The sequence below is a fragment of the Mesoplodon densirostris genome, chromosome 7 (assembly GCF_025265405.1).
Source record: "Mesoplodon densirostris isolate mMesDen1 chromosome 7, mMesDen1 primary haplotype, whole genome shotgun sequence".
NCBI lineage: Eukaryota > Metazoa > Chordata > Mammalia > Artiodactyla > Ziphiidae > Mesoplodon > Mesoplodon densirostris.
Window position 1 is genome coordinate 38,193,636 of NC_082667.1, and position 16,033 is coordinate 38,209,668.

Sequence of the window (16,033 nt, forward strand, 5' to 3'; positions counted from 1 at the left end):
AGACAGACTCCTTGCTCAGTGAACTGGACTCAACACCCACTATTCCCCACAGAGCAATATATCTGACTAGTTAGAATCTTAAAATTTATGTACAGATAGGCCTCCATAAGGGAATAAAGTGTCTCTAGAGCAGCATAAACACAGCAGTGAAAATCAGCTCAACCCCATTATAGAAATCAATTTCAAAAACAAAACACAAAAACAGCGAAATTCTTACACCATTAGTTCAGGGGCTCTGATGCAACCTGAATTGACGACATCTACACCCACAGCTCGATGAGACATAAGGCTGAATACTTGGGGCTGGAGGATTGGTTAGTTTGGGTGAGCAAATGCAGACCGTTTAAATCAATTATGCATGCCACCCATTCCACAGGTCCCAAATCTCCAGGTTTAAGGGAATCTTACTACAGCAAAAACATGCATGGGGAACTTAGATTAGGGGACACCATGTGATAGGGAAAGGATTCTAAAACTCTCCACATTTTACTGCTCCTGGTGCTAGTGTTCGCTTTACAGCTGCTTTACTCTCAATCTCCCCATTTGGAGATTCAACCACTTTAATATCCTGTTCCACACAGTTTGCAAATTGTGCAGAGGATGAAACGGAAGAGGAGGAAGCAATGAGAGTCTAGCTCTAGGCATTTGGACGGGCATATGTCACTCTAATTTCCCATCAGGAAGAAGAATTAACCAAAGGCTCAGCCTGCCACCCCAGAAGCAGAATATGGGCTGAAGCAATCCTGTGGAATTGCGGCCAGCTCACAAATTGGCGAGTTGAAAAATGGAGATCAGGGGCACAGAAATTCACAAATCGGCAGAGTTATAAAGGAAATCTATACTCCAAAAATCTGCTGAGGGAAGCCAACGAGGAGGACTTGAAAGCGAGGCAGAAATGCAGGAAACAGATTTCAACAGGTAGATTGGAATCGCCTTTAAAGCACAGGAAAAGTGGCACATCTTCGACAATGATGCACCTGGCCAAAAAGTGCATATGTCTTTTTTCCTGAATATATTCAGGAAAAAAGACATAGGCCATTTTTGGCAAACCAAACAAGCTGTGCAATGCAAATCCACAGAAAGATGTCTCACTTGCCAGCGGTCAACAGAGACATCTGAAAAAATTGTAAAAACCAGAACAGCAGGACAGGATGTGGCAACAGGGAGACTTCTTACGCTGATGGGCGGGATGTAAATTGCCAAGAGCCATTCTGGCAAAGTGCAGGGTGTTTCCTAAAACATCTAAAAAACAGAACTAAAGAGCCTAGGGCACTACCACTCATGGGCGTACACCTTGGGAAAACTGAAAATCAACAAGACGCAGCCACCCCAAAATTTAGGGCTGCTCTGTTTACAAGAACCTCGACTTCGATAACCCTTAAATATCCCAGGAAAGACGGAAGTGGATAAAGAAGTTGTGGTACTTACATACGATGGAATATCCCTCAGACATGAAATCAATGTCACAAGGCCAGTAGCAACATAATGAGAGAATTTAGGTACGATGATTCTAAGTGAAATAAATCACACAGAAAAAAGAAACTTATCATACGATATCACTTATAAAGGGAATGTAAACATGGCTACACATGAACTGAATTAGAAAACAGAACAGAGTCTCACATTTACAAAACACACTTATGCCTGCTTAAGCAGAAATGTGAAGTGGGGTGATGCAAAAAACCAGGGTTTGATATTAGCACAGGTACCGTTCCATAAAACAAATATGTAATAGACAAGACTGACTCCTTGCACAGTGAACTGGACTCAACACCCCTATTCCCCACAGAAGAATATATCTGACTAGTAAGAATCTTCAAACCTATGTATTGATATGTCTCCATAAGGCATTAAAATGTGTCTAGAGTGGCATAAACATGGCAGTGAAAATCAGGTCAACCCCATTGTAAAAATGAATTTCAAAAACAACACAAAAACAGTGAAATTCTTACACCATTCGTTCAGGGGCACTGATGCAAACAGGATTCACCACTTCCAAACCCACAGCTCAATGAGACATAAGGCTGGACACTTGGGGCGGAGAGGATTGGTGAGGTTGGGTGAGCAAATGCAGACCCTTTAAAGCAATAATGTGTGCCAGCCATTCCATGGTTTCCAACTCTCCAGGTTTAAAGGAATCTTACTGAAGCTAAAACATTCTTGGGAAACCCAGAGGATGGGACACAGTGTGATTGGGAAAGGTTTCTAAAACACCCCACCTTTTTCCCCTCCTGGTGCTCTTGTTCCCCATTACAACTGCTTTACTCTCAATCTCCCCACTTGGAGAGTCCGCGCCTTTAACCTCATGACCCGACAGTTTGCAATTTGTGCGGAGGATGAAAGAGAAGAGGGAGAACCAATGAGAGTCTCCCTTTGGGCGTTTGAACTGGCACATATCACTCTAGTTTCCCAACAAGAAGAATTAACCAAAGGCTCAGCCTGCCACCTGGAAACAGAAGATGCCCTGAAACAATTCTGGAGTTTTGTGGCCAGCTCACAAAAAAAACGAGTTGAAGAATGGAGATCAGGGGCACAGAAATTCAGAAACCTGCAGAGTTACAAAGGACAACTACTGTCCAAAAATCTATTGAGGAAAGCCAACGAGGGGGACTTGAAAGTGAGGCAGAAAAGCAGGAAACAGATTTCAAGAGGTAGATTGGAATCGCCTTTAAAGCACAGGAAAAGTGGCACAACTTCGACCATGATGCACTTGGACAAAAAGGGCATATGCATTTTTTCTGAATATATTCAGGAAAAAACGCATACACCGTTTTTGGCCAACCAAGCAAATGGTCAATGCACATCCGCACTACAAAGATGTCTCACTTTTCAACGGTCAAAAGGAACATCCGAAAAATGTGTAAAAACCAGAAAGGCAGGACAGGACATGGGGAACAGGGAGACATGTTACACTGATGGACGGGATGTGAATTGCCAAGAGCCACTCTGGAGGAGTGCAGGGTGTTTCATAAAATATCTAAAAAACAGAGCGACAGAGCCTAGGGCATTTCCACTCATGGGCATATAACTTTGGTAAATTGAAATTCAACAAGACACAGCCACCCCAAAGTTTAGGGCTGCTCTGTTTAAAAGAACCTCAACTTCGATAATACTTAAATATCCCAGCAAAGACAAAAATGGATAAAGAAGTTGTGGTACTTACATACGATGGAATATCCCTCAGCCATGAAATCAATGTCATAAGGCCAGTAGCAGCATAATGAGTGGATTTAGGTACAATGATTCTAAGTGAAATAAGTCACATAGAAAAAGAAACTTATCATAGGATACCACTTATGAAGGGAATGTAAATGTGGCTACACATGAACCGAATTAGGAAAGAGAACAGAGTCTCACACTTAGAAAACACTCTTATACCTGCTTAAGGGGAAAGGAGAGGTGGAGTGATACATAAAACCAGAGTTTGATATTAGCACAGGTACCGTTCAATAAACCAAATATGTAATAAACAAGACCTACTCCTTGCTCACTGAATGGGACTCAACACCCCCTATTCCCTGCAGAGGAATATATCTGACTAGTAAGAATCTTAAAACTTATGTATTGATATGTCTCCATAAGGGAATCAAGTGTGTCTAGACCGGCATAAACACGGCAGTGAAAATCAGCTCAACCCCATTATAAAGATGAATTTCAAAAACAAAACACAAAAACAGCAAAATTCTTACATATTTCCTTAAGGGGCTCTGATGAAACCTGGAATGACCCTATCTAAACCGACAGCTGGATGAGACATAAGGCTGGACACTTGGGACTGACAGGCTTGGTGAGATTGGGTAAGAAAATGCAGACCCTTTAAAGCAATAATCTGTGCCACCCATTCCATGGGTCCCAACTCTCCAGGTTTAAGGGAATATTACTACAGCTATAACATATATGGGAAACCTAGAGAATGGACACCTTGTGATCATGAAAGGTTTCTAAAACGTTCCTAATTTTTCCTGTCCTGGTGCTCTCGTTTGCCATTCCCACTGCTTTCTATCAATATCCCAACTTGGAGAGTCAGACCCTTTAAACTCCTGATTTGCACAGTTGGCAAATTGTGCAGAGGAGGAAAGGGAAGAGGGAGAACCAATGAGAGAGTAGCTGTAGGCATTTGGACAGGCACATGTCACTCTCATTTCCCATCAGGAAGAAGAATTAACAAAAGTCTCAACCTGCCCCCCACCCCCGGAACAAGTATATGTCCTGAGGCAAACTTGTGGATTTGCGGCCAGCTAACAAAAAAGCAAGTTGAAAATTGGAGCTCAGGGGCACAACAATTCACAAAACTGCAGAGTTATAAAGGACAACTATCATCCAAAATTCTGTTGAGGGAAGGCAACAAGGCGGACTTGAAAGTGAGGCAGAATTGCAGGAAACAGATTTCAAGAGGTCGACAGGAAAAGCTTTTAAAGCACAGGAAAAGTGACACAAATTCGACAATGATGCATTTGGTCAAAAAGGGTGTATGCATTTTTTCCTGAATATATTCAGGAAAAAATGCATACACCCTTTTTGGCCAAACAAGCAAGTGGGCAATGCAAATCCGCACTACAAAGAAGTATCACTTCCCACCAGGCAAAAGGGACATCCAAGAAATGTGTAAAAACCAGAAAGGCAAGACAGGCCCTGGACAACAGGGAGACTTGTTATACTGATGGACAGGATGTAAATTGCCAACAGCCACTCTGGAGGGGTGCATTGTGTTCCGTAAAAGAAGTAAACAACAGAGTTACAGAGCCTAGGGCTCTTCCAGTTATGGGAATATACCTTGGGAAAAGGAAAACCAACAAGACACAGCCACCCCAAAATTAAGGGCTGAACTGCTTACAAGAACCCCGACTTCAGTACACATTAAATATCCCAGGAAAGACAAAAATGGGTAAGGAAATTGTGGTACCTACATATGATGGAATATCCCACAGCCATGAAATCAATGTCATAAGGCCAGTAGCAGCATAATGAGTGGATTTAGGTACAATGACTCTAAGTGAAATAAGTCACACAGAAAAAGAAACTTATAAGATATCACTTATGAAGGGAATGTAAACATGGCTACACATGAACTGAATTAGGAAAGAAAACAGAGTCTCACATTTAGAAAACACTCTTATACCAGCTTAAGGGGAAAGGAGAGGTTGGTTGATGCATAAAACCAAAGTTTGATATTAGCACAGGTACCATTTCATAAACCAAATATGTAAGAGACAAGACCTACTCCTTGCTAAGTGAATGGGACTCAACACCTCCTATTCTCCACAGAGGATTATATCTGACTAGCAAGAATCTTAAAGCCTATGTATTGATATGTCTCCATAAGGGAATCAAGTGTGCTTAGAGCAGCATAAACATGGCAGTGAAAATCAGCTAAACTCCATTATAAAAATGAATTTCAAAAACAAAACACAAAAACAGTGAATTCTTACACAATTCCTTCAGGGGCTCTGATGAAACCTGGAATGACACTACCTACACTGACAGCTGGATGAGACATAAGGCTGGACCCTTGGGACTGAGAGGTTTAGTGAGATTGGGTGAGCAAATGCAGATGCTTTAAAACAATAATCCGTTCCACCCATTCCATGGGTCCCAACTCTCCAGGTTTAAGGGAATATTACTACAGCTATAACATGTATGGGAAACCTAGAGAATGGACACCCTGTGATCACGAAACATTTCTAAAATGCTCCTAATTTTTCCTGTCCTGGTGCTCCAGTTTGCCATTCCAACTGCTTTACTAAAAATCTCCCAACTTGGAGAGTCAGCCCCTTTAACCTCCTGTTTTGCACAATTTGCAAATTGTGCAGAGCATGAAAGGGAAGAGAGAGAACCAATGAGAGAGTATCTGTAGGCATTTGGACGGGCAGATGTCACTCTAATTTCCTGTCAGGAAGAAGAATTAACCAAATTCTCAACCTGCCCCCTCGGAAAAATTATAAGTCCTGAAGCAAACTTGTGGTTTTGCAGCCAGCTCACAAAAAAGCGAGTTGAAAAATGGAGCTCTGGGGCACAACAATTCACAAACCTGTAGAGATACAAAGGACAACTTTGTCCAAAAATCTGTTGAGGAAAGCCAATGAGAGGGAATTGAAAGCAAGGTAGAACTGCAGGAAACAGATTTCAAGATGTAGATGGTACTTGCCTTTAAAGCACAGGGAAAGCGGCACAACTTCGACAATGATGCACTTGGCCAAAAAGGGCGTATGCGTTGTTTCTGAATATATTCAGGAAAAAACGTATACGCCCTTTTTGGCCAGCCAAGAAAACGGGCAATCTAAATCCGCACTACAAAGAAGTCTTTCTTCCCAACGGTCAAAAGGGACATCCGAAAAATGTGTAAAAACCAGAAAGGCAGGACCACACATGGGGAACAGGGAGACATGTTACACTGATGGGCGTGATGTGAATTGCCAAGAGCCACTCTGGAGAAGTTCAGGGTGTTTCCTAAAACATCTAAAATACAGAGCAGGCTTCCCTGGTGGCACAGTGGTTGAGAGTCTGCCTGCTGATGCAGGGGACACGAGTTCATGCCCCGGTCCGGGAAGATCCCACATGCTGTGGAGCAGCTAGGCCCGTGAGCCATGGCTGCTGAGCCTGTGCGTCTGGAGCCTGTGCTCTGCAATGGGAGAGGCCACAACAGTGAGAGGCCCACGTACCACAAAAAATAAATAAATAAATAAATAAATAAAATACAGAGCGACAGAGCCTAGGGCACTTCCACTCATGGGCGTATACCTTGGGAAAACAGAAATTCAACAAGACACAGCCGCCCCAAAATTTAGGGCTGCACTGCTTACAAGAACCTCGACTTCAGTACACCTTAAATATCCCAGGAAAGACAAAAATGGGTAAAGAAATTGTGGTACTTATGTATGATGGAATATCCCTCAGCCATGAAATCAATGCCATAAGGCCAGTAGCAGCATAATGAGTGGATTTAGGTACAATGATGCTAAGTGAAATAAATCACATAGAAAAAGAAACTTATCATAAGATATCACTTATGAAGGGAATGTAAACATGGCTACACATGAACTGAATTAGGAAAGAGAACAGAGTCTCACATTTAGAAAACACTCATGCCTGCTTAAGGGGAAAGGAGAGGTGGGGAGATGCTTAAACCAGAGTCTTATATTAGCACAGGTACCATTCCATAAACCAAATATGTAATAGACAAGACCTACTCCTTGCTCAGTGAATGGGACTCAGCACCCCTATTCCCCGCAGAAGAATATATCTGACTAGTAAGAATCTTCAAACCCATGTACTGATATCTCTCCGTAAGGGAATCAAGTGTGTCTAGACCAGCATAAAGATGGCAGTGAAAATCAGCTCAACCCCATTATAAAAATGAATTTCAAAACAAAACACAAAAACAGCGAAATTCTTTCACAATTCCTTCAGGGGCTCTGATGAAACATGGAATGACCCTATCTACACTGACAGCTAGATGAGACATAAGGCTGGACATTTGGGACTGAGAGGACTGTTGAGACTGGGAGAACAAATGCAAACCCTTTAACGAAATAATGCATGCCACCCACTCCATGGCTCCCAACTCTCCAGGATTAAGGGAATATTCCTACAGCTATAACATGTATGGGAAACCTAGAGAATGGACACCCTATGATCATGAAAGGTTTCTAAAATGCTCCTAATTTTTCCTCTCCTGGTGCTCCATTTGGCCATTACAACTGCTTAACTATCAATCTCTCAACTTGGGGAGTCAGCCCCTTTAACCTCCTGTTTCGCACAGTTTGTAAATTGTGCAGAGGATGAAAGGGAAGAGGGAGAACCAATGAGAGAGTAGCTGTAGGCATATGGATGGGAACATGTCACTCTAATTTCCCATCAGGAAGAAGAATTAACCAAAGTCTCAACCTACACCCCCGGAACAAGTATAGGTCCTGAAGCAAACTTGTGGATTTCTGGCCAGCTCACAAAAAAGGGAGTTGAAAAATGGATCTCAGGGGCACAGTAATTCACAAACCTGCAGAGTTATAAAGGACAACTATCGTCCAAAAATCTTTTGAGGGAAGGCAACGAGGCGGACTTGAAAGCTAGTTAGAATTGCAGGAAACAGATTTCAAGAGGTAGATTGGAATCGCATTTAAAGCACAGGGAAAGAGGCACAACTTCGATAATGATGCACTTGGCCAAAAAGGGCATATGCGTTTTTAACGCATATGCCCTTTTTGGTCAACAAGCAAGCGGGCAATGCAAATCCGCACTACAAAGAAGTATCACTTCCCACCAGTCAAAAGGGACATCCGCAAAATGTGTAAAAACCAGAAAGGCAAGACAGGCCCTGGAAAACAGGAAGCCTTGTTATGATGATGGGCGGGATGTAAATTTCCAACAGCCACTCTGGATGAGTGCATTGTGTTCCCTAAAAGAAGTAAACAACAGAGTTACAGAGCCTAGGGCACTTCCAGTTATGGGAATATACCTTGGGAGAACTGAAAATCAATAAGACACAGCCACCCCAAAATTTAGGGCTGCACTGCTTACAAGAACCTCGATTTCAGTACACCTTAAATATCCCAGGAAAGACAAAAATGGGTAAAGAAATTTTGGCACTTACATATGATGGAATATTCCTCAGCCATGAAATCAATGTCATAAGGCCAGTAGCAGCATAATGAGTGTATTTAGGTACGATGATTCTAAGTGAAATAAGTCACACAGAAAAAGAAACTTATCATAAGATATCACTTATAAAGGGAATGTAAACATGGCTACACATGAACTGAATTAGGAAAGAAAACAGAGTCTCACATTTAGAAAACACTCTTATTCCTGCTTAAGGAGAAAGGATAGGTGGGGTGATGAAAAAAAACAGAGTTTGATATTATGACAGGTACCGTTCCATAAACCAAATATGTAATAGACAAGACCTACTCCTTCCTCAGTGAATGGGACTCAACACCCCCTATTCCCCACAGAGGAATATATCTGACTAGTAAGAATCTTAAAACCTTTGTATCGATATGTCTCCATAAGGGAATCAATTGTGTCTAGTCTGGCATAAACACGGCAGTGAAAATCAGCTCAATCCCATAATAAAAATGAATTTCAGAAACAAAACACAAAAACAGCGACATTCTTACACAATTCCTTCAGGGGCTCTGATGAAACCTGGAATGACACTATCTACACCGACAGCTGGATGAAACATCATTCTGGACACTTGGGAGTGAGAGGATGGGTGATATTTGGTGAGCAAATGCAGACCCTTTAAAGCAATAATGCGTGCCACCCATTCTATGGGTCCGAACTCTCCAGGTTTAAGGGAATATTACTACAGCTATAACATGTATGGGAATCCTAGAGAATGGACACCCTATGATCATGAAAGGTTTCTAAAATGCTCCTAATTTTTCCTCTCCTGGTGCTCTCGTTTGCCATTCCAACTGCTTTACTATCAACCTCCCAACTTGGAGATTCAGCCCCTTTAACCTCCTGTTTTGCACAGTTTGAAAATTGTGCAGTGGATGAAAGGGAAGAGGGAGAACCAATGAGAGAGTAGCTGTAGGCATTTGGAAGGGCACATGTCACTCTCATTTCCCATCAGGAAGAAGAATTAACTGAAATCTCAGCCTGCCTTCCCGGAACCAGTATATGTCCTGAAACAAACTTGTGGATTTGCAGCCAGGTCACAAAAAAAGCGAGTTGAAAAATGGAGCTCAGGGGCACAGAAATTCACAAATCTGCAGCGTTATAAAGGACAACTATCATCCAAAAATCTGTTGAGGGAAGACAACGAGGCGGACTTGAAAGTGAGGCAGAATTGCAGGAAACAGATTTCAAGAGGTAGATTGGAATCGCATTTAAAGCACAGGAAATGCGACACAACTTCGACAATGATGCACTTCGAAAAAAAGAGTGTATGTGTTTTTTCCTGAGTATATTCAGGAAAAAACGCATACACCCTTTTTGGCCAACCAACCAAGTGGGCAATGCAATCCGCACTAGAAAGAAGTCTCTCTTACCACCGCTCAAAATGGACATCGGAAACAATTGTAAAAACCATAAAGGCAGCACAGGACTTGGGGAACAGGGTGCCTTGTTACGCTGATGGGCAGGATGTAAATTGCCAAGAACCACTCTGGAGAAGTGCATGGTGTTTCCTAAAGCATGTAAAAATCAGAGCTACAGAGCCTAGGGCCCTTCCATTACTGGGCCTATACCTTGGGAAAAATGAAAATCAACATGATACAGCCACCCCAAAATTTAAGGCTGTTCTGTTTTCAATAACCTCGACTTCACTACACCATATATATCACAGGAAAGATAAAAATGGATAAACAAGTTGTGGTACTTATGTACAATTGAATATCCCTCAGCCATGAAATCAATGTCATAAAGCCACTATCAGCATAATGAGTGTATTTAGGTACGATGATTCTAAGTGAAATGTCACACAGAAAAAGAAACTTATCATAAGATATCACTTATGAAGGGAATGTAAACATGGCTACACATGAACTGAATTACAAAACAGAACAGAGTCACACATTTAGAAAGAACACTTATGCCTGGTGAAGGGGAAAGGTGAGGTGGGGTGATGCATAAGACAAGACTTTGAAATTAGCACAGATACCATTTTATAAACCAAATATGTAATAGACAAGTCCTATTCTTTGCTCAGTGAACTGGACTCAACACTCCCTATTCACCGCAGAATAATATATCTGAGTAGTAAGAATCTTAAAACCTATGTATTGATATGTCACCGCAGGTGAATCAAGCATATGTAGAGTGTCATAAAAACAGCAGTGAAACTCAGGTAAATGCCATTACAAAAATAAATTTCAAACACAAAACACAAAGACAGTTAAAGAGAGAGAAATTCTTACAAAATTTGTTCAGGGGCTGTGATGCAACCCAGACTGACCTCATCTACACCCACAGCTGGATGAAACATAAGGCTGGACACTCTTGGGGCTAAGAGTATTGTTGTGGTTGGGTGAGCAAAGGCAGACCCTTTAAAGTAATTCTGCATGCTACCCATTCCCTGGGTCCCAACTCTCCAGTTTGAAGGGAATCTTCCTACAGCTAAAAGTTGCATGGGAAACCCAGAGGATGGTACACTGTGTGTTCTGGAAAAGTTTCTAAAACACAACTCATTTTTCAACAACTGGAGCACTGGTTCGCCATTTCAGCTGATTTACTAACAACCTCCTTACTTGGAGAATCAGCACCTTTAACGTCCTGTTTCACACTGTATCCAAATTGTGCAGATAATGAATGGGAAGAGGGGGAACCAATGAGAGACAAGCTGTAGGTGTTTGGACGGGCACATGTCACTCAAATTTCCCATCAGGAAGAAAAATTAACCAAAGGCTCATCCTGCCTCTCTGGAACCAAAATAGGACATGAAGCAATTCTGCAGTTTGGCGGCAAATTCACTAAAATACGAGTTGAAAAATGCAGCTTAGGGGCACAGCAATTCAAAAACCTGCAGAGTTATAAAAGACAACTATTGTCCAAAAATATATTGAGGTAAGGCAAAGAAGAGGATATGAATGCTAGGCAGAATTGCAAGAAAAATTTCAAGAGGTAGATTAGTGTCACTTTAAAGCACATGAAAAGCATCATAACTTCAACAATGATGCAGTTGGCCAAAAACAGTGTATGCGTTTTTTCCTGAATATATTTACGAAAAATCACATATGCCGTTTTGGGCTAAGAAAGCAATCGGGCAATGCAAATCTGCCCTACAAAGAAGTTTCACCTCCCAACGCTCAAAATGTGCCATACGATAAAAGTGTAAAAACCAGAAAGACAGGACAGGCCATGGAGAATAGTGAGCCTTGATACGCTGATTGGCAGGATGTATATTGCCAACAGCCACTCTGCATAACTGTATGGTGTTCCCTAAAACATCTAAAATCAGAGCTACAGAGCCTAGGGCACTTCCACTCAGGGCCGTATATCTTGGGAAAACTAAAAACCCACAAGACACAACCACCCCAAAGTTTAGGGCTGTTCTGTTTACAAGAACCTCAACTTCGGAACACCTTAAATATCCCAGGAAAGACAAAAATGGGTAAAGAAATTGTAGTACTTACGTACGATGGAATATCCCACAGCCATGAAATCAATGTCATAACGCCGGTAGCAGCATAATGAGTGGATTTAGGTACGATGATTCTAAGTGAAATAAGTCACACAGAAAATGAAACTTATCATAAGATATCACTCATAGAGGGAATGTACACATGGCTACACATGAACTGAATTACAAACACAACAGAGTCACACATTTAGAAAACAAACTTCTGTCTGCTTAAGGGGAAAGGTGAGGTGGGGTGATGTATAAAACCAGAGTTTTAAATTAGCACAGATACCATTCCATAAACCAAATATGTAATAGACAACAGCTACTCCTGGCACAATGAACTGGACTCAACACCACCTATTCATTGCAGAGGAATATATCTGACTAGTAAGAATCTTAAAACATATGTATTCTTATGTCTCTGTAAAGGAATCATGTGTGTGTATAATGGCATGAACACAGCACTGAAATTCAGCTAAACTGTCTTATAAAAATAAATTTCAAAAGCAAAATGCAAAAACAGCAAAAGAGAGAGAAATTCTTAAAAATTTCGTTCAGGGCCTGTGATGCAACCTGGATTGACCACATTTACACCCACAGCTGGATGAGACATAAGACTGGACACTTGGGGCTGACAAGATTGCTGAGGTTGGGTGAGCAAAAGCACACCACTTAAAGCAATACTGTGTGCTACCCATTCTAGTGGTCTCAAATCTCCAGGTTTAAGGGAATCTTCCTACAGTTAAAACATGCATGGGAAACCCAGAGGATGGTACACTGTGTAATCGGGAAAGTTTTCTAAAAGGTACCTCATTTTTCCTCTCCTAGTGCTTGGCTTCGCCATTCCATGTGCATTACTAAAATCTCCCCACTTGGAGTGTCAGCACCTTTAATCTCCTGTTTTGCAGTTTTCAAATTGTGCAGAGAATGAACGGGAAGAGGGGAAACAAATGAGAGATTAGCTGTAGGTATTTGGATGGGCACATGTCACTCTATTTTCCCATCAGGAAGAAGAATTAACAAAAGGCTCAGCCTGCCACCCCGGAACAAGATTAGGGCCTGAAGCAATCCTGCGGTGTTGCAGCCAGCTCACAAATAGGCGAGCTGAAAAATGGAGATCAGGGGCACAGAAATTCACAAACCTGCAGAGTTATAAAGGACAACTATCATCCAAAAATATATTGAGGTAAGGCAGTGAAGAGGATTTGAAAGCAAGGCAGAATTGAAGGAAACAGATTTCAAGAGGTAGATTGGAGTCGTCTTTAAAGCACATGAAAAGCGGCAGAACTTCGACAATGTTGCCCTTGGCCAAAAAGGGCATATGTGTATTTTCGTGAATATATTTGTGAAAAATTGCATACGCCCTTTTTGGCCAAGCAAGCCATCAGGCATTGCAAATCCACACTACATAGAAGTGTCACTTACCTCCAGTCAAAAGGGCCATCTGAAAATAGTGTAAAAACCACAAATGCAGGACAGGCCATGGAGAAAAGGGAGCCTGGTTATGCCGATGGACAGGATGTAAATTGCCAACAGCCTCTCTGGAGACCTGTAGGTTGCTTTCTAAAACAGATCTACAGAGCATAGCGCACTTCCACTCATGGGCGTATATTTTGGGAAAACTAAAAATCCACAACACACAGCCACTTCAAAGTTTAGGGTTGCTCTGTTTACAAGAACCTTGACTTCGGTACACTTTAAATATCCCAGGAAAGAAAAAAAAATGGATAAAGATGTTGTGGTACTTATATACAATAGAATGTCACTCAGCCATAAAATCAATGTCATAAGGCCAATAGCAGCATAATGAGTGGCTTTAGGTACGATGATGCAAAGTGAAATGAGCCACACAGAAATAGAAACTTATTGTAATATATCACCTATAGAGGGAATGTAAACATGCCTACACATGAACTGAATTTCAAAAGAGAACAGAGTTACACATTTAGAAAACACACTTATGCCTCCTTAAGGGGAAAGGTGATGTGGGGTGATGAATAAAACCAGAGTTTGAAATTAGCACAGATACCATTCCATATACCAAATATGTAATAGACAAGACCTACTACTTTCTCAACGAACTGGACACAAAACACCCTATTCACTGAAGAGGAATATATCTGACTGGTAATAATCTTGAAACTTACGTATTTATATGTCTCCATAATGGAATCAAGTGTATGTAGAGTGGCATATACACAGATCAATGGAACAGGATAGAAAGCCCGGAGATAAACCTACGTACCTATGGCTATCTCATCTATGACAAAGGAGCTAAGGATACACAATGGAGAAAAGACAGTCTCTTCAGTAACTGGTGCTGGGAAAACTGGACCCCTACACATAAAAGAATGAAATTAGAACACTCCATAACACCATATACAAAAATAAACTCTAAATTGATTAGAGATCTAAATGTAAGACCAGACACTATAAAACTCTTAGAGGAAACCATAGGCAGAAGACTCTATGACATAAATCACAGCAAGATACTTTTTGACCCACCTCCTAGAGAAATGGAAATAAAAACAAAAATAAACAAATAGGACCTAATGAAACTTAAAAGCTTTTACACAGCAAAGAAAAACATAAACAAGATGAAAAAACAACCCTCAGAATGGGAGAAAATATTTTCAAATGAAGCAAATGACAAAGGATTAAACTCCAAACTTTACAAACATCTCATGTAGCTCAATATCACAAAAACAAACAACCCAATCCAAAAATGGGCAGAAGACCTAAGCAGACATTTCTTCAAAGAAGATATACAGATTGGCAACAAACACATGAAAGGATGCTGAACATCACTAATCATTAGATAAATGCAAATCAAAACTACATTGAGGTATCACCTCACAGCAGTCAGAGTGGCAATCATCAAAAAATCTACAAACAATAAATGCAGGAGAGGCATTTATTGGAGAAAAGGGAATGCTCTTGCACTATTGGTGGGAATGTAAATTGATATGGCCACTAGGGAGAACAGCATGGAGATTCCTTAAAAAAACTAACAATAGAAGTACCATACGACACAGCAATCCAACTACTGGGCATTTACCTTGAGAAAACCATAATTTAAAAAGAGTTATGTACAAAAATGTTCATTGCAGCTCTATTTACAGTAGCCAGGACATGGAAGCAACCTAAGTGTCCATCAACAGATGAATGGATAAAGAAGATCTGGCACATATATACAATGGAATATTACTCAGCCATAAAAAGAAGCAAAACTGTGTTACTTGTAGTGAGGTGGATGGACATAGAGTCTGTCCTACACAGTGAAGTAAGTCAGAAAGGGAAAAACAAATACTGTATGTTAACAGAGATATATGGAATCTAACAAAGAACAAAAAAAGATTTTGAAGAAACTAGCGGCAGGACAGGATTAAGGACACAGATGCAGAGAAAGGACTTGACGACACGGGAAGGGGGATGGGTAAGCTGGGACGAAGTGAGAGAGTGGCATGGACATAAATACATTACCAAATGTAACACTGATAGCTACTGGGAATCAGCTGCACAGCACAGGGAGATCAGCTCTGTGCTTTGTGACCACCTAAAGGGGTGGGATACGGAGTGTGGGAGGGAGATGCAAGAGGGAGGGGATATGTTGATATTTGTATATGTATAGCTGATTCACTTTGTTATACAGCAGAAAGTAACACTCCATTGTAAAGCAATTATACTCCAATAAAGGTGTAAAAGGAAAAAAAGAAAAAAGAAAGCCCAGAGGTAAACCTACACACCTATGGTCAACTAATCTATGACAAAGGAGGCAAGACTGTACAATGGAGAAAAGACAGTCTCTTCAATCAGTGGTGCTGGGAAATATGGACAGTTACATGTAAAAGACTGAATTTAGAACACTCCCCAACACCATACACAAAAATATATTCAAAATGGATTAGAGACCTTAATGTAAGACTGGACAGTATAAAACTCTTAGAGGAAAACATACGAAAAATA